Genomic DNA, 22,533 nt, shown 5'->3' on the forward strand with positions numbered 1-22,533 from the left:
TTACTAATTTACCCATTTTTAAGTGTACAATTCAGTTGCATTAGGTACATGAAAAGTGTGGTGTAACCATCACCACTATCTATTTCTAGAACTTTTCATCATTGCAAACAAAAACTCTGTACCCATTAGACAATAAATCTCCATCCCCCAACCCTTGGTAATCTCTATTCTACTTTCTGTTTCTATGAATTTACATATTTAGATATTTCTTATAAGTGGACACGTACAATATTTGTCCATTGGTGTCTGGTTTATATCACGTAGCATAATATTTTCAAGGTTCATCCCTGTTGTAGATGTGTCAGAATTTTATTCCTTTTTAAAGCTGAATAATATTCCATTGTGCGTGCATATGCCACATTGTCTTTATCCACTTATCTGTCAGTGGACACTTAGTTTGTTTCCTTTTGACTATTGTGAATAATGCTGCTATGAAGCTTCTTACTTGTTATAATCCCTTTCTAATCAAGTTCTCCCCAACCCTTTCCACTAAGATGGCTCTTGTCAGGGTCTTTTGTGACCTTCATGTAGCTAGATCCAATGGTAAATTTTTCAGTCTTTGTCTTACTTGATCCACCAGCAGCATTTGACTTGGCCCATCTTTTTCTTCTCCGACTTTGTTCCTTCATTTGTTTATAGGATCCCACATTCTCCTGCTTTTCCTATACCTCTCCGGATGCTCTTCCTCAGGCCCTCTTCTTGTTTCTCCCCTTTTTCCTCCCCTACCTCTTAATGCCGGAGACCTTCAGGGCTCCATTCTTGGTCCTCTGACCCGCCCCCACCCTCCCCAACTCCCGGGTGACCTCATTACTTACTCCTCCCGAATGTACATCTCTAGCCAAGACTGCCTGCAGACCTGACATCTCCACTTGGGTGGCCAACTGACATCTCAAACTCCACTTGTCTAAAAGCAAGCACCTGCTTTTCTTTCTTCAACACTTTCTTCCCCACTTCCCCACATTAGTTCCTGGCAACTTTTGTCCTTCCCGTTGTTCAGGTCCCCAACTTTCGCTTCACTCTTGACTCTCCTCTTTCTCTTACATCCCACACTCGACCCCTCAACTCGTCTTATTGGCTTTACTTTTTAAACTATAGTCAGGATCTGGCTACTTCTCACTAGCTCCACTGCTCTCACCTTGGTCTGAGTCCCCATCGACTCTCCCCCGGAATTCTGCAGTAGCCTCCAAACAGGTCTCCAGGCTCAGCCCTGACTCCTCCAATCTATCCCCAACACAATGTAGCCAGAGGGATCCTTAAAAAAAAATACAAGTCAGATGGGGTCAGTTCTCCTGCTACCTTCCTGCCTCATCTGCACTCTCCCGTTGTTCTCTCTGCTCCTTGCTGTTCCAAGTCCATGCTATGGCCCTTGCACTGGCTGTTCCAGTTCCTTAAAACTCTCTTTCATATCTATATGACAAATTCTTTTACCTCTTTCTTGTCTTTGCTCAAATTCACCTTCTCAATGTGTCTACCAGTAGCATATTTTTTTTTAAGCCTACAGCACCCGGTATTCCCAGGTGGTCTCCCATCCAAGTACTAACCAGGCCCAGCCCTGCTTAGTTTCCGAGATCAGACAAGATCGGGCGTGCTCAGGGTGGTATGGCTGTAGGGCAAGTAGCATTCCTTTTAAAGCTGCAATACTCCTCACCCTGTCCACCTCCTGATCCCCTTTATGTTGTCCTATTTCCCCATGTAGTACTTATCACGATTTATAATATTATAAATTTTACTTATTTAAGGTGTTTGCTGTTTCTTTTCTCCTCCCACCCCCACTGGAAATGATTCAGGAGAGCGAGGATTTTCATCTCTTTTGTTTACTGATATGATTCACCTAGGATAGTGCTTGGGACAGGTAGGGACTCAGAAAAAAGTTGTTGAACAGAAAAATGAAGGAAGGAAGAAAGTATGATAATTTGGGAAGAAGTCTGCAATCTAAAATGGGTTGAAGTCAGGAAAAGGTGGGCTTCTGGCTGTCGTGGACATTAGTGCTGTTTGCTGTGCAGCAGTCATTCTCCTTCTGGTAACTCTACCTCCCCGCAGCTTCACCCCCCAGTTTTCCTTTGGGACACATGCCCTCTCACAGCCGGTCTGGGCTGTATGAATGGCCTGGAGCCAACTCCACTCCTTACTCCAAGGGGGGCAGTGATGCTTTGGGCCATAGGGATTGGTTCCGGGCTGGGCATACTGTACTTCATTGGCTAGGCCAATGAGACTGAATTCTGAGACTTTGCTTTACATTCTTGGCCTGGGGGCATGCCTTTTACCCTTAAAGACAGACATAAGCTCAGAGCCACCTTAGCCATTTTGACATTTTGTTGAAAGAGCTTACCTGGAAATGAAGGCAACACAGAGGGCTACTGAATGCAAATGTGGACAAAGACCCCATTTGGGAGCCTGGATTCAGTACCATCTGTGGCTGGATCTACTTCTGGACTTTTACATGAGCCTTTGCACCGAAGTCAGTTTCTGTCACTTGCAACTGCTTACACTCTACCTGCCTGAGCTCCTGAATTGGGAAGTGAGGAAGGGGCTGAGTAGGCCCTGCGGGGTGTGTGAGGGGTGGCCTCAGTGGCAGTCCCAAGTGAGAGAAGCTGAGCATACAGAGGGCCCACAATGATCTGTGCTGAATGAGGGGACATGGAAACAGATCTTCTTTGGCCTTGTTCTAGAGGAGCCCTCAAGCTGTCAGGGAGGACACAGACATTAATGGGGCAAGACAGACTGAGGGCTCCTGCGGTACCAGTGGCAAGCTAAGCTGAATTTGGGGCAAGAAGTAAGAAGGGGGAGTGCTCCCAGATAGAGCTCCTTCCTGAGCTGCCACTCCCCCCACCTCCAGTGCAGGCTGAAGAGCCAGTTAAAGTGCACACCAGGGATAAAGTACACCCCAGGGAGTGGAGTCTGGGCTTTGACACTTACTAGAGCTGTGTTCTGGGATAGGTCACAACTTTCCTGGCTTCAATGTCCTCACAGGTAAAATGGGATGAATGATGTCCACCTCATAGGGTTGCTGTGAGGGATGAAATGGGATAATGTGTGAAATGAGATAATACCAAGAATTTAGCATGAATCTGGCTTACAGAGCTTTCAAAAGTCAGCAGCTGTGATTTTTGTCATCAGCAGTCTCGCCTAGAGTGATTGTGCCTTGTGGGGCAGGTACCGTTCTTATAAACACCAGCAGGTGGCGCCCTGACCCCAAAAGAGCTCATTCCTGGAGCGACTGTTCTGAAGGGCTCTGGAAGTTGGGCGGGGTGGCCTTTTGGATCTCGGCCAGTTAGACCCTTGCCTTCCCGGCTACGGTGGGGAGAGGTACCTGCATTCCCCTCGGATCCAAGGAAGAGGGGGCCTGGGTCATCACGTGATAGTCAGGGGCGCCTCAGTTTTCCATCCGTATTGTGGAAGAGCATGGCCTTCGGAGACATCTGGGCCAAGTTGAGGAAATACTCAGGTCCGACCAGGTAAAGGACTTCCAGAACGAGCGATCATCCTAGCGCGAAGGATGGTTACAGAGCACCAACGGCTAGATCTCAGGGCACGACCGAGCCTGGTGTTGAGGCAGGGGGATGACCCATATGACCTGTGTTCACTTCCTTTCTGGATATGAGGCAGAGAGCGGGGCTGCACGGCGCGAAAGACCCAGGACGGTGCTTGGACCCATGACACGGAACGTTCTGGTAATTCTGAGTCTGGCCAGCAGAGGGAGAAGAGAGCCGCATGGGCCTCGCACGGCCGCCTCGAGCTCCGAGCTCGCCCTCCCGGGAACCATCCTGGCTTGGCCGCGCCTCCCTGGGCAGGAGTCGACTTGTCCCGTGTCCTTCGCTTTGAAACAGGCTTGTCCTACTCCCTCCCGCTGGGCTTCCTGGGGGCAACGCGTGGGGTGAGGGGAGCGTCAGCTTCAACCCTAACTCCACACTCCCCAGCTGTGTGCCATCCTCTCTGGACTTCAGTAATCTGGATGGGATCTGCTGGCCACTCTAATCCCAGCAGCTCCGACTTGCTGGAATGGGGTGGTGTTATGTCCCCAAGGGTGAGGATTCTCTCCCTAACCCCCCACTAACCCAGGCCTGCGTGGCCAGCTGGACCTCCGGAAGCAGGGGAGTGTCCACCCCATAGCACCCTGGCCAGTTCCCGGCATTCCCCTGGATAGGCTCCCAGAGGCCCACAAAGGCCCTCAGACAAAGTTCTGGGCCAGGCTTTGCCTGTGCCCTGGGCCCAAAGCCGGTTGGCTCTAGGCACTGCAAGTCCCTGGCACTCCTTGTGGGGCTTTGTCCACTAGCTCTGGACCAGTGCTGGCAGAGCCATATTTGCTGGGGGAGGGGTGGGACAGGCGACTCTCAAAGTTTACGCAGTCTCCCTTCCCTGCTGCCCAGGGCTATGCTCCCCTCCAAGTGACCTTCTCCCTACCTCGTGCTTGCTCAAGTGGTGCCCTTTCCCCACTTGCCTTCTCTTGGCTGCAAGTCCAAATCCTCACCGTCTTCATTGACCCGCTTGTATTTTCACCCTTATTCATTCACCCATTTATTCAGTAAATACTTATTGAGCTCCTACTATGCTCCAAGCCCTTGCTAGATGCTGGGGATTCAGCAACAACAAGATACACAGTTCCTGCCCTTTTAAAAGAGTTCACAGTCCAGGGAGGTAATTGACAGGAGACTAGTAGAACCCATATCTAAAATTTGATTTCATCTAGTGATTAACGGGGTGATGCAAATAAGTTGTTTGCTCTAGGAAGCTCCACCTACAAGGATACTTCCCCCTGAGCTGTAGATGGAAGGGCTTTGTCTGGGCCCTGCCCTAACCTCTTCCCAGGGCCTGGCTACAGGCACATAGTAGGTGCTCAGTAAGTGTTTGTTGAATGAATGAATGAATCATCACCTCACAGCCAGGGGCTGTCCAGTCAGTGAGAGTGGACTTTCCTCCCCACCCTCCCTCCCAGCTAACCCAGGAATAGGTAATGTTGGGGATTATACAAACCAGATCCTGAGGCTCCAAGGACCTCCCCACCTCCAGGCATCTAAGGCTCCCCGCCTAGCTCCTTACTGCACGGCTTCCCTACCTGGGCCCTGTCAGAATCCCAAGCCCCTTCTTGGCTTTATCGCACACCCAGTCCAGACAGTAATGGCACAGTGTCATCCGCACCATCATGGGGGAAGACGATGGCACTGTGTGGGCCTGGAGGGTGATGTGCCCAGGCTGGGGACTCCTCCTCAGAGGGGTCTTCTCTGACCACTTTGCTAAAGTCGCCCCCACCCTTTCAGCTAGGTGCTGTCACATCCTCCTTTTTTGGTTTCAAAGCACTTTTTAGTAACTGCGATTCTCTTCTTTATCTGTTGGAGTATTCTTTATCTGAGTGCTTTGCTGAGTGCCTACTATGTGCTTAGCAATGTGCTAGGCTCAGGGGATACAAAAGTGAAAGAACAAATTGCCTGCCTTCCTGGAGCTTATGGTCTAGTGATGATAGTGCTGGTAAGGAGACAGACAGTAACCAGAATAAGTAAGTAAACGTGGTATACAAACATATGTTATGGAGGAAAAGAAAGCAGGCAAAGGGGAGGTGTGGGTGAGGGACGGGTAGTATTTTAGGTAGGGTAGTTGGAGAAGGTGACATTTGAGCAGAGAATTGAAAGGGGTGAGGTGAGTCATGCAGCCGCCTGGGGGTGAAATGTTTCAGGCACGGGAATAGCAGTGCAAAGGCCCTGAGGTGGGAGCCTGCCTGGTATGTTAGAAGAACAGTGAGGCAGCCAGTGTGGCTGGAGAGGAGTGAGGTCAGAGAGGTGGTGGGGTCAGTCCCATAGGACCTGGTGGCCGCGCCAAAGACATGGTTTAACTCTTAGTGACATGGGAGCCATTGGAGAATTTGGAGCAAAGGATGAACATGACTTACATTTAACATGATCCCTTTGGCTAGTGTGTTGGGAATGTCAGTAGTGGAAGTGGCGGAATTGGTTAAGAGGCTACAGTAATAATCCAGGTGAGAGTTGATGGTGGCTCGGGCCCGGGGGGTGGCAGTGGAGCCTCTGAGAAGTGGCCAATTGGGACATACTCTGAGAAGTGGCCAATTGGGACAAAAAGCCCATGGCATTTGTCGAGGAATCGATTAGATGTGGGTGTGAGAGAAAGAGAGGCAAGGATGACTTCTAGGTTTTCAGCCTGAGCTGAGGGTGGTAATGTTTGCTGGGATGATGAGGAGGACGAGGTCAGTTTTGGTTGGGATGAGTTGGAGCCGCTCTTTGGACATCCTAGTGAAGCCTTCCGGTCAGCCATTGGGGCTGTTGGTCTTTCCTCAGGGGGAGAATGTTGGGGCTGGAGAATCTCACACAAAGAGTCATCAGGGTTTAGATGGGCTTTGAAGGCAAGGTGGTCTCCCCATAAGACAGAGTGAGAAGGAGAAAAAGATGGAGGGCCGGGCCCTGGGGCACTTGGGTATTTGGAGGTCAGGGCAGGGAGGAGGAACCAGCAAAAGAGGATGAGAAGGCACAGCCAGGCAAGGTAAGAGGCAAACCGGGCAGTAATGCATCCTGGAACTCAAGGGAAGAAAATGTTTCAAGTAGGAGGGGGTGATGTCAAATGCTGCCAGTACTTTAAGATGAGGCCTAAGGATTGACTTTTGGATTTGGCATCATGGCAGTCACTGAGAACAAAGCCAAAGTCAGTCTATTGAGCCCCTTTGTACAAATACCAGAAAGAGGCGGGCCCTCCAGGTGGACCCAGATGCACATCCAGGTGGGAGATACAGAAGGGAGATACCTCAGTATGAAGGACAAGGGGTCCCACCCCTAGCCAGATGTAGCCTTGTGCCAGGCATGCGGCATGCTGAGAGGACAGCAGCCTGGACTTCAGCTTCCTCTCCATTCTTCGTGCAGTGCCCAACCTGCACGTCTGTACTCAGCAGCTGTGCTGGTGACCTCGCTGAGCTGTGTCAGTGGAGTGGGCATGGGTGAGGGCCTAAGACTCAGATCTGAGTGAATTTAAGAGAGAATGGGAGAGGAATTGGAGAGCATGGACTTTTTTCAAGGAGCTCTGCTGTAATGGGGAAAAACAAATGAGACAGTAGCTGGAGAGTTGAGAGGAATTAGCCAAGTGAGCGTAAGTGAAGGGGAAGGCATCGCTGGTCCCCTGCCTATAAAATGAGGTCATTAGAAATGGTTGGGATGTATAAGGTTGGGAGGGGTCCTAGAAAATCACATTTAAGGTGGGAAGTGTTAGGTGAGTTCACTGGACAGTGGGCTGGGGTCTTTATCTTGGGGGTGCTAGGGGCAAAAGTAGGGTTGGAGCATGACTGGGCACACAGTAGGTGCTCACTTAGCACTCTGGGATTGGCTTAGGGAATCTCTACCCAGCCTCTCCTCCCTGGGCCTCAGTCTTCCAGCTGGAAGATGAGAAAGTTGGGTGTTTTCTGAGCCAAGTTTCCTCTAGGCCCACGGTTGGACCCAAATGGCTTCCTCCAGTTGATGGGTCTCAGATTCTGGCTTCTTCTCCTCCCTGATGCTGTACTTGTTCAGGCTGAGGAAGAGCAGGAAGCCCTGCCTGGGCATGGGGAGGCAGGGGGTCAGGTAGGGGCTATGGGGGCTGAGTGGGCTGAGAACTGTGTTCCCTACTCCTGCCCAGCCTCCGGAGCCAGCCTTTTTGAGAATCATCCTCAGGTGGTTGAGAGAAGGTGGGGGAGGATGAAAGGGAAGTCACTTGGAGGAATGGGGAGAAGCTGCAGATTCTTCTTTTTTCTGGAGGGATGCTGGGTAATGTAATGACCTTGTTCTCTTTCAAGAGGCTGAAGTAGCTACAAGGAATAATAGTAGTAACCCTCTATCCTGTGTCTGTGGCACCCAAAGTACTCACACAGAACCCACCTGTGGCCTTGTGGCAGCCCTTTGAGTCTGAGCCAGTTCCAGCTGACATGGGAATGTGAGGTTTAGGAACGGAGCATAGCTGCCAGTGGCCACACAGCCAGGAAGCAGCAGAGGCCAGACTAGAACCCAGGTCTCCTGACGCTATAGCCCACTCATGCAATAGGCTCCGAAAGCTGCCACAGACAGGGGGCAGATCCGGGCCAGGGGCTAGGTTCCATGCACTAGCCTGGACCAGATTAAGTGGAGAGACAGCTGAATCTTCCTCCCTCTGTCCCTCCCTCCCCTCCGCCCTCCATTCTTTCCTTCCACATGTATTTATTAAGCTATACTGTGTGCTAGGTGCTAAGGATATGTGTGAACAAGGCTGACCTTGTCTTCAGGGGGCTCACAGTTCATCTTGGTGGACAGAGGTGAAATAATCCATTCCATGAGTAAGTCACTTATTACATTTGGAACAGCCATGGCCTGTTAGTGCATCTGTGTGCCAGATCGTGGGTGGGTGGGCACTGAACAATCATCTCCTTTTATCCCCACCCCAGCCCCACAAGAGAGGGGCTGCGACAATCTTCATTGGGTAGATGAGGAAGTGGAAGCTCAGAAAGGTGGCCCAGCTGTGTGACCTGAGGTCCTGAGGATGGGAAGTATGGAAGCAAAGCCTCGTCAACTCCACTTCCCCTCATAGCCCTTGCTGGTTTCCATCCCTTCCTACAGGTAGAGGGTAGAGGGCAGGACATCAGGGAAGCCATAGTCCTCCCTCTGTGCCCTTCAGGAAGATCCTGGGAACCTGCAATAGAGGGCTCCTTGTTTCTGGGCTCTGTGGTGATGTCCTAGGGTTTGATGGGCAGTGAAGTGGTGTGGCCAGAGTGCCTTCCCAATTGCCCAGCTGTATTCTCAGGGTCAGAACTCCTGGGATCTTAAGTACGTGGCTTATGCTTTTAGAGCCTCAGTTTTCTCATCTGTAAAATGGGTTGCAGGATTGTTTTGAGGGTTAAATTTAACACATGGAAAGCACTTAGTGTGGACTCTGGCACACAGTAGATGCACAGTTAATAGCAGAAGTGTCACTATGGTTGCTGAAACCCCGGCTCTAGATTTAGCCCAGCTTGAAGAGGGAGGAGACTAATCCTACCTCAGACCCTGCACCTTCAATTACTGCCACAGCTTAGACACCCTTCATAGGCCAGCAAATCCTCTTCTTTCAACATCTGTTTCCTAAGGAGAGGGTCCCTAACTGTCTGTGGAGGAAGGGGCATCTAAGCAGGAATTTGAGGACTGAGTAGGAGTTCATTGAGCACAGCAGGATCAAGGCCTGACCAGGCAGAGGATGGAACACCCCCAAAGGTCCAGAGGTGGGAAGGAGCGGGGCAGGCGTAGTAAACAGCCCTGGTGGTGGTGGCAGGGCGCAGGAGTGGAAGAGAAGTGGGAAGTGGCTTCCTGTGGCAGGGCCTGAGGCTAACCCGGAGCTCCCTTCTCTGTGGGACTGGGCCTACTCACCCTCCCCTCCTCCCCTCAGCTTCTGGTCTCCCTAGACCCCTATGGGCAGGGGCCCTTTATTATCTATCTGGGAGGTGGAAAATTCCCTGCAGGAGCCTAAGGCCAGGAAACTATTCTTGGTGTCTAACCCAGGTCCAATACTGTCAACCTTCTTCTTCAGAGCTAGGGTTCTGGGGTCAGGGGAGGGCTTCAAGGTGGGGGAGGGTCCGTGGGACAGATTCCTTGGGAGATGTTTTCCATAGCCCCGAGCACCCTGTATCTCTCCGCTTAGGAAAGCCATACCCTGACCTGGTGCTGGGACTCTGCATCCTTGATTGGACCCACTCCTCCCCTCCCTTCCTTTATCTTTTGTACCTCTCTTTCGTAATCCACCCCCCCCCGCCCCGCCCCCGGTGCCCCGCCTTCAGATCTGTCCCTAGCCCTCATTCTCACTCCACATGCCAGGTCGGTCTGTCCTGTCTTGGTGGTAGGTAGGTAGGTAGGTAAGGCTCTGTCTCCCTCTCTTTGGGATTGTGCGCCTTGTCTGCCCGCTGCACCTGCCCCCTGCACCCCTCGCCCCAGGTGTGGAAGGCAAGAAGTCAGACCACGGGAGGAGGGCAAGGACTTCTCTCTCCTTCGCTTGGAGGAGGGCTCAGTGGATCCTGGGGTCTCAGAGTCTGGAGCCCGAGGGTACTGCCCAGGGGGCGGGGGTTAGAGGACAGCTGGGGCCCCAGCGTGTCTAAGAGGGGGGACGGAACCTCGCGGCGCTCCCTTCCCCCACTTTCTTAAAGGGCCGGTGCGTGGCCGTACTGGACGGGGCCGGCTGAACCCTCCCGGGCCGATTCAGGGCGCACAGTCCGGCCCTTGGTGCGGAGGCGTGGCGGGTCAGCCCGTTAGAGTGGCCACTGTCGCCTCCTGGCTCCGCTCCTGCCTCCCGGCCGCCTGCAGTCACCCCCGCCCTTCCCCGCCCTTCCCGCTCCTCCCTCCTTCTCTCCTTCCGTCCCTCCCTCCTGCCGTCCGTACCCCCATCTCTGCTCAGCTTCTCCACAGCGCTACTCGGACACCTGAAGGGACAGAGCGGGTGCAGGAGACCCAACAGGCGGCAGCGGAGGAGCGGGACGGTCAGTTCAGCGGCAGCCTCCGCATGGCCCCACCGTGAGAGGCTAGACCCAGCTACTGGGGCCAGGAACGGTGAGTGGGGCCGCGGGGCCACCTTGTCCCCAGGGCCCCGCGTGTTCGAGGACCCCGCCCCTCCTGAAGCCAGGCTAGGGGCCCGTGAGGGGGTGCTGTGGGGAGGGGGGAGACACGCATGCTGGGTGGCAGGCGCCGCCCTCCGCCCTCAGTGCCAGCCAGGGTCTGCTAACAAAGCTGCATTTCGAGATCAATTCCGTAGCGGCTGGAGCATCGGAAGGATACGGTTGTCATGGAGATGGGGCCGAATGAGGAAGCCGGGAGATGACCGGGTCTGGGCCAGGGAGTGGGGGCACTGCTAGAGAGCCCCAGGCCATTCTACAGGGAGGGTCGGGGCCAGCCCGCCCAATTGTCTCCTGGGCTCTGTCTCCTGATTCCCCCTTGTGCATAATTTGAATGTATATGTGTGCGTTGAGGGGGTGTCAGTGGGAGCTTGGTGGCCAGGGACCTGGGGTATTGGGTGCCGGGCCTGCCAGCAGCCACCTTTGCCACCCAGCAGCTTTGAGGATTTATTTCTGTTTCCAGTTTCCCAACTTTGACAGTCTGGCTTGGCAGCCAGGCCTCACTGGGCTCTGAGCTCTGCCGCTAGAGCAGGGGCTTGCATGGGGGCGTGGCAGGCAGCGGGCAAAGCTGAGGAGGCACATAATGGCTGTGGCAGCCGCAGGGAGGGAGGGGTCCTTGGAGCCTGCTCTTGGGGCTGGAGTGGGGCAAGGAGTCCAGATGAGGGGACCACCTTGCCCAATTGGCCCCCTCCTAGGAGGAGATATTCTGACTCTTGCTGTCCCTGGAGGATCTGTGGTCAGATCTTTGAGTCAGAACCTGGGGTATTGTCTCTGTACAAGCCCAGGGGGCCACTGCATCAGCCTACCCCTTCCTCTTAGAGCCAGCTTGGGGGAGCCCTGGAAGAACTGGGGGTGGAAGCCCCAGCCGCAATGGAAGTGGGTCTGAGATTCCTGGCAGGATCAGGATAAGCCAGGCTGAGCTTGATAGGTGGGTGAATGGGAAGCAGGTAGAGGACTCGGGGTTTGGCCAGGGCAGATGGGCAGCTTGGGTCTGGGGAGATGCATATGGACTTTCTTGGATTCCCTAGCTCTTTCTTCCAGACCCTGGAAACAAAAGCTGCGTAATGGGAAGTGGTACTCAGACAGCTTGAGGGAGCGTGGATAAGGGGCAATGGGACCCCTTTCGAGGCCAACCCTTGACCCTGGGCCGATGTAGTCATTCTTCCACCTCTTCCCTTTGGAGGTTAGGAACCCTGCCTTCCAGAGAAGCTACATGTTCTGTGATCTGTGATCTCTGAATCAGTAAAATGGGCCAACCGCCCTCCTCTCTCCACCCCACATCTCTGGAGGAAGACTTGCCCACCTAAGAGCCCCCCTTCCCCCCATATATGGTGAAAGGCAGTGGATTTTGAATGGGGCTATTGCAAAGTTTGGCTCTGGTAGAAACATGGCAGGTCCCTAGGTTGTGACCTGAACCAGAGGATTCCCACACACTGGGGTGAGTATGTTGGTGATGGCCCACCTAAAGGTAGAAGGATGACTGGAATGTCCTTGGAAGGCCTCCCAGCCAGTGCCTCTTGTAGTGGCTGGAGCCTTGGTGCTTGGATGACTTGTACCTGTATCCCTGGGAGTGCCCGTGCCAGACTGAGAGGTTTCCCTCCTGCTGCTTGTCCTGCTCTGACAGCAGTGGCGTGTGCACTCCCCTAGCCTACCTGACCTGCAATGTTTCCTGAAGGGAGAAAAGCTAGCTGGAAAGAAGGACTTGCTGCTCTTGATAGGACCGAGAGAGAGGGATCGGGGGACATTACCTCACCCAGCTTCCATATATTGAGCACTATCACTAAGCTAAGTTCTCTCATACACACAACAACCTGTAGAGGGAGGTGCTACTGTTATTCTCCTTTCGTGGAGGAGGATACAGAGGCTCAGGGAAAAGTTGCTTGTTCAGTCACCTATGTAGTAAACGGCAGAATTAGAATTTGTACCTGGGTCAGACTTATGTCCCCAATCGGATTCTCCTCTTCCTTGCAGATGCAGGTAAAGAGGGAGGTGGGAGTAAGTGCCTTTCCATCTGGAGCAAGGGGGTGACCTTGGGGGAAACTGAGTTACTAAGCTGGGGTCTTCTAGAGAGATAGGATGGAGATGTTCCGGATGTTGGCTTATAGGAGAACGGCACTGCTTCTCTCGACAGACGATGCTCTAGACATCCTTTGCCAGATGGTCTTTTCCAGGGAAATCTGTTTTGAGTGGCATCTTATGTCTGGGGCTCCATATTTAGCCTGGCTCCTCACACGGGAGGATACACTCAGGCTGTCGCCCCTTGAGGGGTATTTGGCAGGAAGAGTGGGTCTGGGCAGACCTGACTCTTTTCCACAGCTCAGGCAGAGATGGGTCAGGGCTCATGTTCCTGCCAGCCCCGTCTCAGCTGCGGGCTCCCCTACTGGTCTCCCTGGGACCTGGCTGTTTCCTGCAGAGCCCTTGTCCTCCTAAGTGGGTTTGTTTACTGCTAAGTTCACTTTCTTAGGGTCTGACAATCTTTAGGTGGTGAGCCGCTCCAGGTCTGTGTCTGCCTGGCCTCTAGGAACTCCAGCATTCAGCCCAGCCCAGGCCAGGCCCACAGCCCGGCTCGGGGACTGCTGAAGTGGAGGACTGCCCTGTCCTCTCTTTCCTGTCCTGCCAAGCCAGGCCCCAAGCTCTCCTCTTTGGAGTGTCTTCCTCCACTTCTTTCCTCCTCCATTTACTTTTTGTCTTGTCAAACTTGATAGTACAAAAAACACCCACCTATATACCCTTTACCTAGAGAACTAGATTTGCCAATTGTTGACATTTTGCCCACATTTTTTCTCTCCCTCTGAAGCTTTTGAAAGTAAGTTCCAGACATAACACTTCACCTTTAAATACTTCAGCATTTCCTGAGACAAGGACATTTTTCTACATAATGATGATACTATTAACATACCCAAGAAATTTCATGATACAATTTAACCTAATAGTAATCCATATTCAGATTTCTCTAGCTGTCCCTGTAACATTCTTTATAGCTGTTTTAAAAGTTCTTTTTTGATTGAGCATCACCCATTGCATGTAGTTATGTCTCTTTATTCTCCTTTAATCTGGAACAGTCTCCCAGCTTTTTATTTTTTTTTCAAGTCGTTTATGATGTCAATTTTAAAGAGCCCTGGTTAGCTTTCTTGTCTAATGTCCCACATTATGAATTTGTGTTACTGCTTCCTCATGAGTAGATTGAGGTTAAACATTTTTTGGCAAGAATATCCCATAGGTGGTGTGTGTCCTTCTTAGTGCATCCCATCAGGAGGCGCATGTCATTAGCTTGTCTTATAATAGGTGGTGCTAAGTTGGGTCACTTGGCTAAGGAGTTCCTTTGTTTCAATTCCATTCCTCTCTCTTCCCTACCTCCAGAGTCTTCATCTACTTGGTCATCCATGTACCTGGTCAGCAAAACTGACCGAACCCCTACTTTAAACCATATGCTGGAGAAGGGTGATTAAGCAGACATGATGGGGGGTCTTCGTGGAGTCCACAACCTCAGGGGTGGGGGTGGGGTGAGCCACAATTCAGGGGAGGTGCTGTCAGAGTCAGGGAGAGGCCCAGGGAAGCAGTGAGGGGCTCGAGGAGGGGAGAGGAGAGTGAGGGGCGCAAGACAGGAAGAAAGGGAGGCGAGATCTGGACACAGCTGGCCACAAGGAGTCACTGAAGGGTTTTGAAGAGGGCAGTGGTGAGGCAGATATCAGTGCTGGAAAAGGAGGATGGAATGGGATTGGCTGGGCCAGCATGGTGGAACAGAACCTGGTCAGGAGGCCATGATGAGGGCCAGCACCAGATGCTGGGCACTGGATTCCGAGTTGCTGCATACACAGAGAGAATGAATGGAGGGGATGGAGTTGGTGGTGTGGTGGCCCTGCTGGGATTGGGTGTTGACGAGGGTGGGGTATGGGGAGTAGAGTAAGGAGCAATTTAGGAGGCAGAATGGGTGGACACTGGGGTTCGACTGGAGGTGGGGAGAGCCGTCGTGCGATGGCTTGGGAAGGATGATGGAGAATTCGGGTTTGAGTGTGTGAAGTCCGAGGTACTGTCCAGGTCAGAGGAGCAGTGTGTGGGAATCCCCAGGTCCTGCTGGTTACCTGTGCCACCCTTTCAGAAGCTTGTTTTGGGATGAGGGCAGAGGGAATGCATGCCTAACCCACAGCAGGGAACCCACAGCATGGTGGCCTTTCAGGCACCAGTAGGGGAGGGACTTTGAGGAAGGATCAGGGGCTGGCTCAGAGGTAGCCTCCACTATGAAAGTCAGGATAATCCCTCCCTTGCAGACCCCCAGCTCCTTTACCTCGTTTTGCTGCTTCTTGGCAAAACCCCAACCCTGGTTATATCCAGTGCCTGGCCTGTTCCACCTCTGACCTGTGCAGTTGAATGGGGCTGAGAAGAACCACTACCCCAAATGGTCTCACTTTAAGGTCAAAACCGTGAACTTCAGGTGGGTCCTTAGTGCTGTCTCACAGTCTTACTGTGGGTCTCCAGTCCATCCCCTCTCCCCCTACCTGATGATTATTTCATACTTTTTCTTCTACTCTCTGAGCCCCTCTTTCCCCTCTTTCCCCCTGATGACATTGCTTCTTCCTTATTTGAGAAAACAGAAGCAATCGGAACTTCCTCAGACTCCCAGTGCTTACATTCACCCATCTTCCAGAATCTTCCCACTGCTCTGCCTTCCTCCTCTCACTGTGGGTGAAGAGTCCCTGCTCCTGGTTAAGGCCACCCTTCTACTTGTGCACTAGATTCTGTTCCCTTGCAACTGCTTGAGGACATTGCTCCAGCATGTGCCCCCTCCTACATTATGGGTTTCTCCTCTACTGGATCATTTCATCAGCAGATCTTGCTGTTGTCTCTCCTGTCTTAGAAGATGGCTCTCTTGTCGTCTCTAGCCAGCTATTGCTGCATCTGTCTGCTCCCCTTTACAACAAAACTCCCCAGAAGAGTTGTCTAGACCAATTGTCACCATGTCCTCTCCTTCCATTTTCTCTTGACTTCACTCTACTTGGACTTTCACCTCCTTCCACTTCACCGATTGTTCTTCTCAAGGTCACCAATGACTTCCATGTTGCTGTACCCAGTGGCCAATTCTCAGTCCTTCTCTGTGGCATTTGACACATTCAGTCCCTCCATCTTCCTTGAAAAATTCCTTGACCTCTAGGATATCCATTCTCTTTCTTGTCTGTTCTTTCTCAGTCTCCTCCCTGGCCCCACCTCTTGATTTTGGGGTGCCCGCTCTAGGACTCAGTCCTTACATGGCTGCTCTTCCCCATCTACACTCACTCCTGTGCCCATCTCATCCAGTTCTGTGGCTTAAAGCCACCTGCGTGCTTCCAGCTCCCAAATTTATATCCCAAATTTTGACTTGTCTTCTCAGCTCCGATAGCCTACTCAGCATTTCAACGGTCATGTCTACTAGATGCCTCGAACTCAGCTTGTCCAAAGCTGAGCTCTCACTCTTCCTTCCCAAACCTGCTCCACCCAGTCTTCCCTATCTCAGGAGTGGCAACTCAATCCATCTAGGTGCTTGGGGGCACCTAGACCTTTCTTTTTTTTCCTACCCCATGTACTGTCCCTCAAGGGGTAAGTCTTTTTTACTAGTGACTAGATCACCCACCAGTGAGTTATGGAGTTATGAATAGGAGGGACAGTTTCAGAGACAGGGACAGGGAAGTGAGAGTGGAGTGGCCCAGTATGGTGCCTTTCACACCTGCTCACTTTGTACCACATGCTGCTGGCCCTCAACCAGCTCCAAGGAGACCACAACCTTTGTCAGACCCTATGCTGAAGTCCTGTGCAGGGACAAGAGAGGACAGGAAAAGAGGAGGGGAAGGGGGACACAGCAAGGGAAGGTTAAGTGGAGCTACATAATCAAGAGGTTGGGGAGGTGGTGGGGAGGAAAGTCACAGGGAGGAGGAAGTGGGGCTTTCTTGGGAAGGGATGGACAGAGAATGTGAGAATCTAGAGTACAGGCTAAGTGAAAATTGGGCATCAAGAAGGGAGGATAAGATTTCTTAGTTCATCTCTCTTGGCTGTTGAAGCAGACTGGAAGGAGGCTGCTCAAAGACTGAGCCCCTTGAGGAGTGCTCCCCCAGGCTTTTTAGATGAGCAAGGTTGGTTGGGAGGACTTGCGCTTGGTCAGTCCATTGTAGCTCTCAATCCACAGGCTCATGGGTCAAATGTGGATCAAGAAACAGAGTGAGTCCTAGGTGCCTTCTGGAGCTCCAGGAAGACAGAGCAGTGGCCAGTCACTTCATCTGAACAGCCTACTCCTTTGTGGTCCCAGATAACTGAGGACTCACCCTGTAAGGAAGTCAGCTGGGGGTAGAGTCACTAGCTATAAACACGGTTTGGGATTTGACAGCAGACATTGTGAATTTCATCAGTGTTGAGGGCTCTCCAAACCAGCATGCAGATGTATGCAAATGTAAGCAAATGAGGGTGCCAAGTGGCTGGGGGGTAGGGAGAAAATCAAGCAGGGAGATGTCAAGGGATGACCTTTGCAGAGCTGGGCCCAGAGGCCCCTGAAGGTCCCAGCAAGCTGTGGGGCACATGTAGATAAGATGCAAATGTGTGCCCAGCCCCCAAGGACCTCTGCCTGCTTGACCTGGGGTGGGAGTGTTGGTGGGGCTAGGACTGCAGGGTCCTCACCTGCCTCAGGAAAGCGTGGACGCTCTCTCCGGCCCACCCTTCTGCCTCTACCCTCAGGCTGGGCCTCTGAAGCCTTAGAACCTGCTCTGGCAGGCTGCCAACATCTAATGTCTGCTGGGGCCCACCGAATGTCCTGTGCTGCCGGTGCTACCCTCTCCTGTGTGCTCCACCCGCAGTGTGGGCAGCCAGCCCGTTCCCCTGCAAACCTGAGACAGGATTCTGGGAAGCAGTAGCCGCTGCCCTTCCCTGAGCACTCGTGGCCAGCTCTGAGCTGAGCATTGCACCTGTGCCATCTCCTTTGTCCTCACTGCAGTCTTACAAAGCAGATGCCATTAGCATGCCCCATTTTACAGGAGAGGTTGCTGGGCTCAGAGAGATGGGTTTCTGAGGTGACACGGGTTGTGGGTAGCAGAGATAAGATTTGAAGCTAGGTCTTTATGACCATCCCAGTCTGAGGCACTTGATGCTGCACAAGATTATCCAAGCTGGGAAGACCAAGTAGGTTAGGAGGAATTAGAGTTACTTTGGGGAACAGAGGCAGGGACATTCCCAAGTCTCTTGGGTAGACATCCCCTCCATATCATCCTGGGCACCTCCTTGCCCTGGACAGTTGGGACATTGAGGAGGTACATGCTCAGGTTGACCTGTGCCTGGGGAGGGTGCTCAGAGCTCTGGGATGACAAGAGGTCCTGATCTCTGCATTCCTTGGCTGGCAGAGGCTGGGGGCAGGGTGGAGCATGGTGAGCTGTGTGATCCAGTGACCCCATCGTGGGGTCTTCCTGTCAACTCCCTACAAGGGAGTCATTGTAGTAAGAATTTTAGGGAAGGGCAGCAGGACCAATGGGGATATTCAGGTGCGTTACCAGTGGGCAGAGAATAGGTCTGAGAATGACAGATTTCCAGCTTTTTGTTTTTTTTAAGTAGCCCTCATGGAATCTTCTCTGAGTGTCCAGTGTCAGAGGTCTTTGAGGATTTTCCAGGTTGGAGTTCATGCCCAGAACTTATGGATAGGCTTTTGAGGTCCAAAAATACTCAAAATATTGTGCACATATGTGACAGTCTATCTGGGATGGGACCCACAGCTTCACTAGATGCTCAAAGAGGTCCAACACTGGGAGATGGCAGAGTCTCTGATGTACCCAGGAAATGAGAGGCTTCATTTGCCCAAGCTCTCCTCGCACATTGGAGGTAAAACCCGAATGTCTTGGCTCCCAGCCCTGCCCTGCTCCCTGGGAAAGCTGTGGTCTCAGCTTTGCCTCTACACTGACATTCCAGAACAGTTTTCTCTGGACCCAGCCCCCTCAATATACCCTGCCTGGGCTATAAGCAGCCTTGAACATCCCACAGCATAGATTTTACCTGTTCTGGGTAGCGCTCAGCACCATTGTCCCCCATCCAAGATCTGCCTCCTGCTCCCCTATCTTCACCCAAACCCACGCAGCCACCTGATGCTATGGGGTATGGCTGTGGGTGCCCACCTTCCCCACCCCTTACCCTAGCCTGAGGCACTGGGTTGTCCCTTCCCTGCTCCTGGTTTCTCCCAAACCAGAATGGTTTTAACCCCAGTTGCCCAGTGATGTGGGTCTAGCTGCCCTGGACTATGCCCTTAGGCCTGAAGGTGCCTCATCGCCACCTCACCACCCAGGGGGACTGCCTTCTGAGTGGCTGCCCAGCCCCTCATGTGTGTTTGTGTGTGCACACATGTGTGTATGTGCCCACCAATTGCCTGTATTGGATGCTTGCTCACAGACATGCACACAAGTGCCTGTCCCCATACACCCTCCCCTCTGTCTTATAGAGCAAGTTGGGCCCTGGAGCCCTTTCTGCTGGGCCCCTCCTTCAGCCTTTCCTTGGGCTTTCCACAGTCCCTGGCTTGGATCCCAGCATGGAAGACACTGTGCGCGGCTATCCCTGTGACAGTCCAGCATCATTCCAAGCAGAATGCCAGCCTTGCCACTTTCTAGCTTCATGACCCTGAGCATATTTTTCAACCTTGCTCAGCCTCTGCCTACAGCGGGGATGATGATCATCTCCAAATATTTAAAAAAGTGCTCAGTGTTTGCCAGGCACTGTGCTGTGCCCCAGGGGAGACAACAGCGAACATGACATAGTCCCCACCCTCACCGAACTTACGTCCTAGTGAGAGAGGTGGGCAGGAGTAAAGTTTCAGTTTTGCTAAGTGATGCTTGGCAGACATGCTGCTCCGTGGAGGCATGTGAGAGAGTGCCGGGTGGTCAGAGAGAGTCTCTCCGAAGAGGCAGTGTTGGAGTCGAGCCCTGAGTGACAGAAGAGGCAGTCATTTAAGATCTAGGGAAAGAGCATTCTAGGCCAAGGGTACAGCTGGTGCAAAGGCCCTGAGGTGGGAATGAGCTCAGGGAGCACAAAGAAGGCCACGTGGCTGATGGGGTGGGGGATGGGGAGAGGGCAATGAACCAGTTCAGGCAGGGCTTTTTTAGGTCATGCTGAGGAGACGGAATTCTAATTGAAGGGTAGTGGGAGCTGTTGGAAGGTTGTGAGTGCGGAAATGATGTGGTGTAATTTGCATTTTCACAGCTCACTCCAGCTGCCATAGAGAGAGTGGGGAGAGAGACAGGGTTGTCTCAGGAGCAGCTGAGACCCAGAAAGTGGCTGGCTTGGCACATAGCCTTGACCCAGCCAGAGGTCCACTGTCATCATGGGCCTCATCTTGGTTGGTGCTGAAAAAGATACTGCTGAGCCCAAGGTCATCCCAAGGGCAGTAGTTAGCAGAATCCCTGTCTGGAGTGGGACCTTGTTCAGGCCAAGAGAGGATGCAGGGGATCTGGCCACTGCCAGCCTATCATTTGTAGGCCTCTCCTTGGGATAGGCGCCCTGTGGCCCAGCTGCGCCTACCTCCCCTGCCAGCAAGAGCAGAGGAGGTGGGCACAGCTGGAGGTAGGCAGGGTCACTGCTTTGAGTGGACTCTCCTGATTGAGGATTTGAGCCCTTGATCTTGTGGGAGAGTCTGATGGAGGGCCTGGGAAACGGGGGGCTCATTCAGTACCTCCAGCCTACCGAGGTGTAGAGTGAAGCTCCTCCAAGTGCTGGAGACAGCTGCTCAGGCAAAGCCTTTTCTGGTTCTGTGCCTCAGGCTTGCCTTTTGTCCAATGTGGTGGTGGAAAGAGTGGACAATGGCTGCCTTTCTCCTTGACCTCTGTAGTGAGTTTGTTCTTCCTTGGATCTCAGCTCTCTCAGCATTCATGACCTTGAGTTCTCCCACCAGCTCTGGAGAAGGGGAGCAGAGGTGATGACCCCATTCTTCAGATGGGTCTACAAAGGCCAGAAAGGACAATGATGAGTTCCAGCGCATATGGTGGTTCAGAGTGAGGACTTGGGGCACTGTTTCACACCTCGGCGCAGAAGCCCCCCTTTACATACCCCTCCTTTGGGATCATTAAGAGAGGGGGATCCTGGCTCAGCTATTTCTGGGCTTAGCTGGCTCTCAGCCCAGGCAGGGACTCTGGGCCCCCCGCCCAGAGTGGAGCTCAATGCTGCCCCTTGTCTGCCCACCCCCAGAAGCCGAGGACACGGCCCAGTGCCCGGTGTTGGCAGAACCTCCATCCCACTCCCAGCTGTAGGAGGACATGGCAGGGCAGGTAGGGCTGGAGCCAGCCCGAGGCAGCTGCTGGAATTTGGGGGAGGTGATGTAGGAGCCTCCCAAGAAGCCCTAGATTTGTCCAGAACCATGGGTTAGGGGCTGGGATAAACCAGGCACAGGTGAAGCTGCTTATGCTTTCAAATCTCAGGCTTCACTGGGAGCTCAGGCAGAGAGAGCCCTGACCAAAGGGGAAGCACCCTAGGGACTCAGCCTCCACGCGTGGGTGTGGGAGCTTGAGGCACCTTGGTGGAATGGGGGAAAGCCCTGTGCCCAAGATTTAATGCTCATCTAGGCCCCCGGGCAAGAAAGCAGTCCAGAGGACTAGAACTCAGGCAGCCGGCCAGAAGGCCCCACTCTCCCTCTCCCGTTCTTTCTCAATGCAACCCCCTCCCCACCCAAGGAGCCTCAACTGAGAGCTGACCTGTTCTCTCCGCACTCTGAACACATAGCCTGAGGGAACAGAGTGAAATAACGGCTGCAGCAGCAGGGGTTTAGGGCAGACCAGGGCCGAGCCTCTTGGGGTCCCTGGTGTCCTAGGATCAGGGTCCAGATATCCTACAGTTTGGCTCTCCAGACTTTTTATTTAATCTATGAAGGTTTTTTTAAATTTTTTTTTTAAGTAAAATTTATGTTCATGATCTTCAAAACTCTAGAAGGTGACACTCAGGGTAGGTGGGCTGGGGCCTCAGATCTCTGCCTGTCCTGCCCTCTTCTCTTTCACTCCATGTTTGAAAACTGAGGTTAAATGAATCTTAAGTGGTCTTATGGTGTCAGAACTCCCTTCAAGGGCCAGAAACCCCCAGAGGTGTAGATTCACCTTCTTCTGCAGGCTCGTCTTCTGTAAGCGAGAAGGAGGTTCCTCCTGGAGTATAACTCAGTGTTTCTCAAACTTGCTTGTTGTAAGAATAACATTACTACATTCGCTCTCTGCAGACTATAATTCAGGAGGTCTGGGGGAGGGCCTTATAATCTGTAATTTAACAAGTCTTTCAGCGGACACTTATGACCAGGCAACTACAGGTAGTATGGGTCTCACTTAAATCCCTGTGGCTGTACCTGCATCTTGTTCTGCTGCAGCCCAGAAGTCTGGCTAGTCCCTCTCCTCCTTCAGCCTCTTCGGAGCCCCTAGCACCCCTTTTCCGTAAGAGGGTGGGGTGCTGGGGGAAGTTGAGTCCTGAAGAGAGGAGAAAGGAAGTTGTTTGGAGGGGCAGGTACGTGTCCTTGGTGGCAGAGGTCACTTGGGGGTGGCTGTGTGGCAGAAATAGCCCAGACTTGGTGGGGTCAGGGGCAGGGAGGGATGAGGGGAGAGCCAGAACAAAGCCCATTACATCTGCCCTTTCACCTAGGATTGGATTGGGCAGGAAGCCTCTGGGAAATGTGGGCTGGTTCCGATCCATTTTTAAAGGGGTTGGAGGTGCAGATGGTAGGCAAAATGGGTCTCCTCGCTTCACAGAGGAGAAGCAGACAGAGAGGGCAGAGAGAGTGGGGCTGGCCTGCATGGGGCAGCGAAGAGGCCTGACCTCAACCCACGCGAGGTTACACTGTGAGTTGGGCAGAGCAGAACCTGACTCCCCTTGCAGTAGTCTCCCCAGTGTGCCTCATGACAGCCTCCTCACGAGTCCCTCCTCAGGGCTGGGCGAGTTCCGAGTTCCTCCCTTCTCCTTCCTCCTCTCACATTCAGTGCTTTGGGCTCTAGGCAGCGAAGGCA

The 22,533-nt window shown here is 52.8% G+C and overlaps 1 protein-coding gene and 1 non-coding gene across 2 annotated transcripts in view; one reads left to right on the forward strand and one right to left on the reverse strand.

The window, feature by feature from the left end:
* PSD2 (pleckstrin and Sec7 domain containing 2) overlaps positions 1-22,533 on the forward strand; it is a 117,489-nt gene that overhangs the window by 64,142 nt on the left and 30,814 nt on the right. The gene's annotated exons all lie outside the window — the stretch shown is intronic.
* On the reverse strand, positions 1,493-1,611 carry LOC111732558. The gene has a single exon (XR_002777606.1). It is a non-coding gene; the product is annotated as a 5S ribosomal RNA (ribosomal RNA).

The sequence above is a fragment of the Pteropus vampyrus genome, unplaced genomic scaffold, assembly GCF_000151845.1.
Source record: "Pteropus vampyrus isolate Shadow unplaced genomic scaffold, Pvam_2.0 Scaffold470, whole genome shotgun sequence".
NCBI classification, from domain to species: domain Eukaryota; kingdom Metazoa; phylum Chordata; class Mammalia; order Chiroptera; family Pteropodidae; genus Pteropus; species Pteropus vampyrus.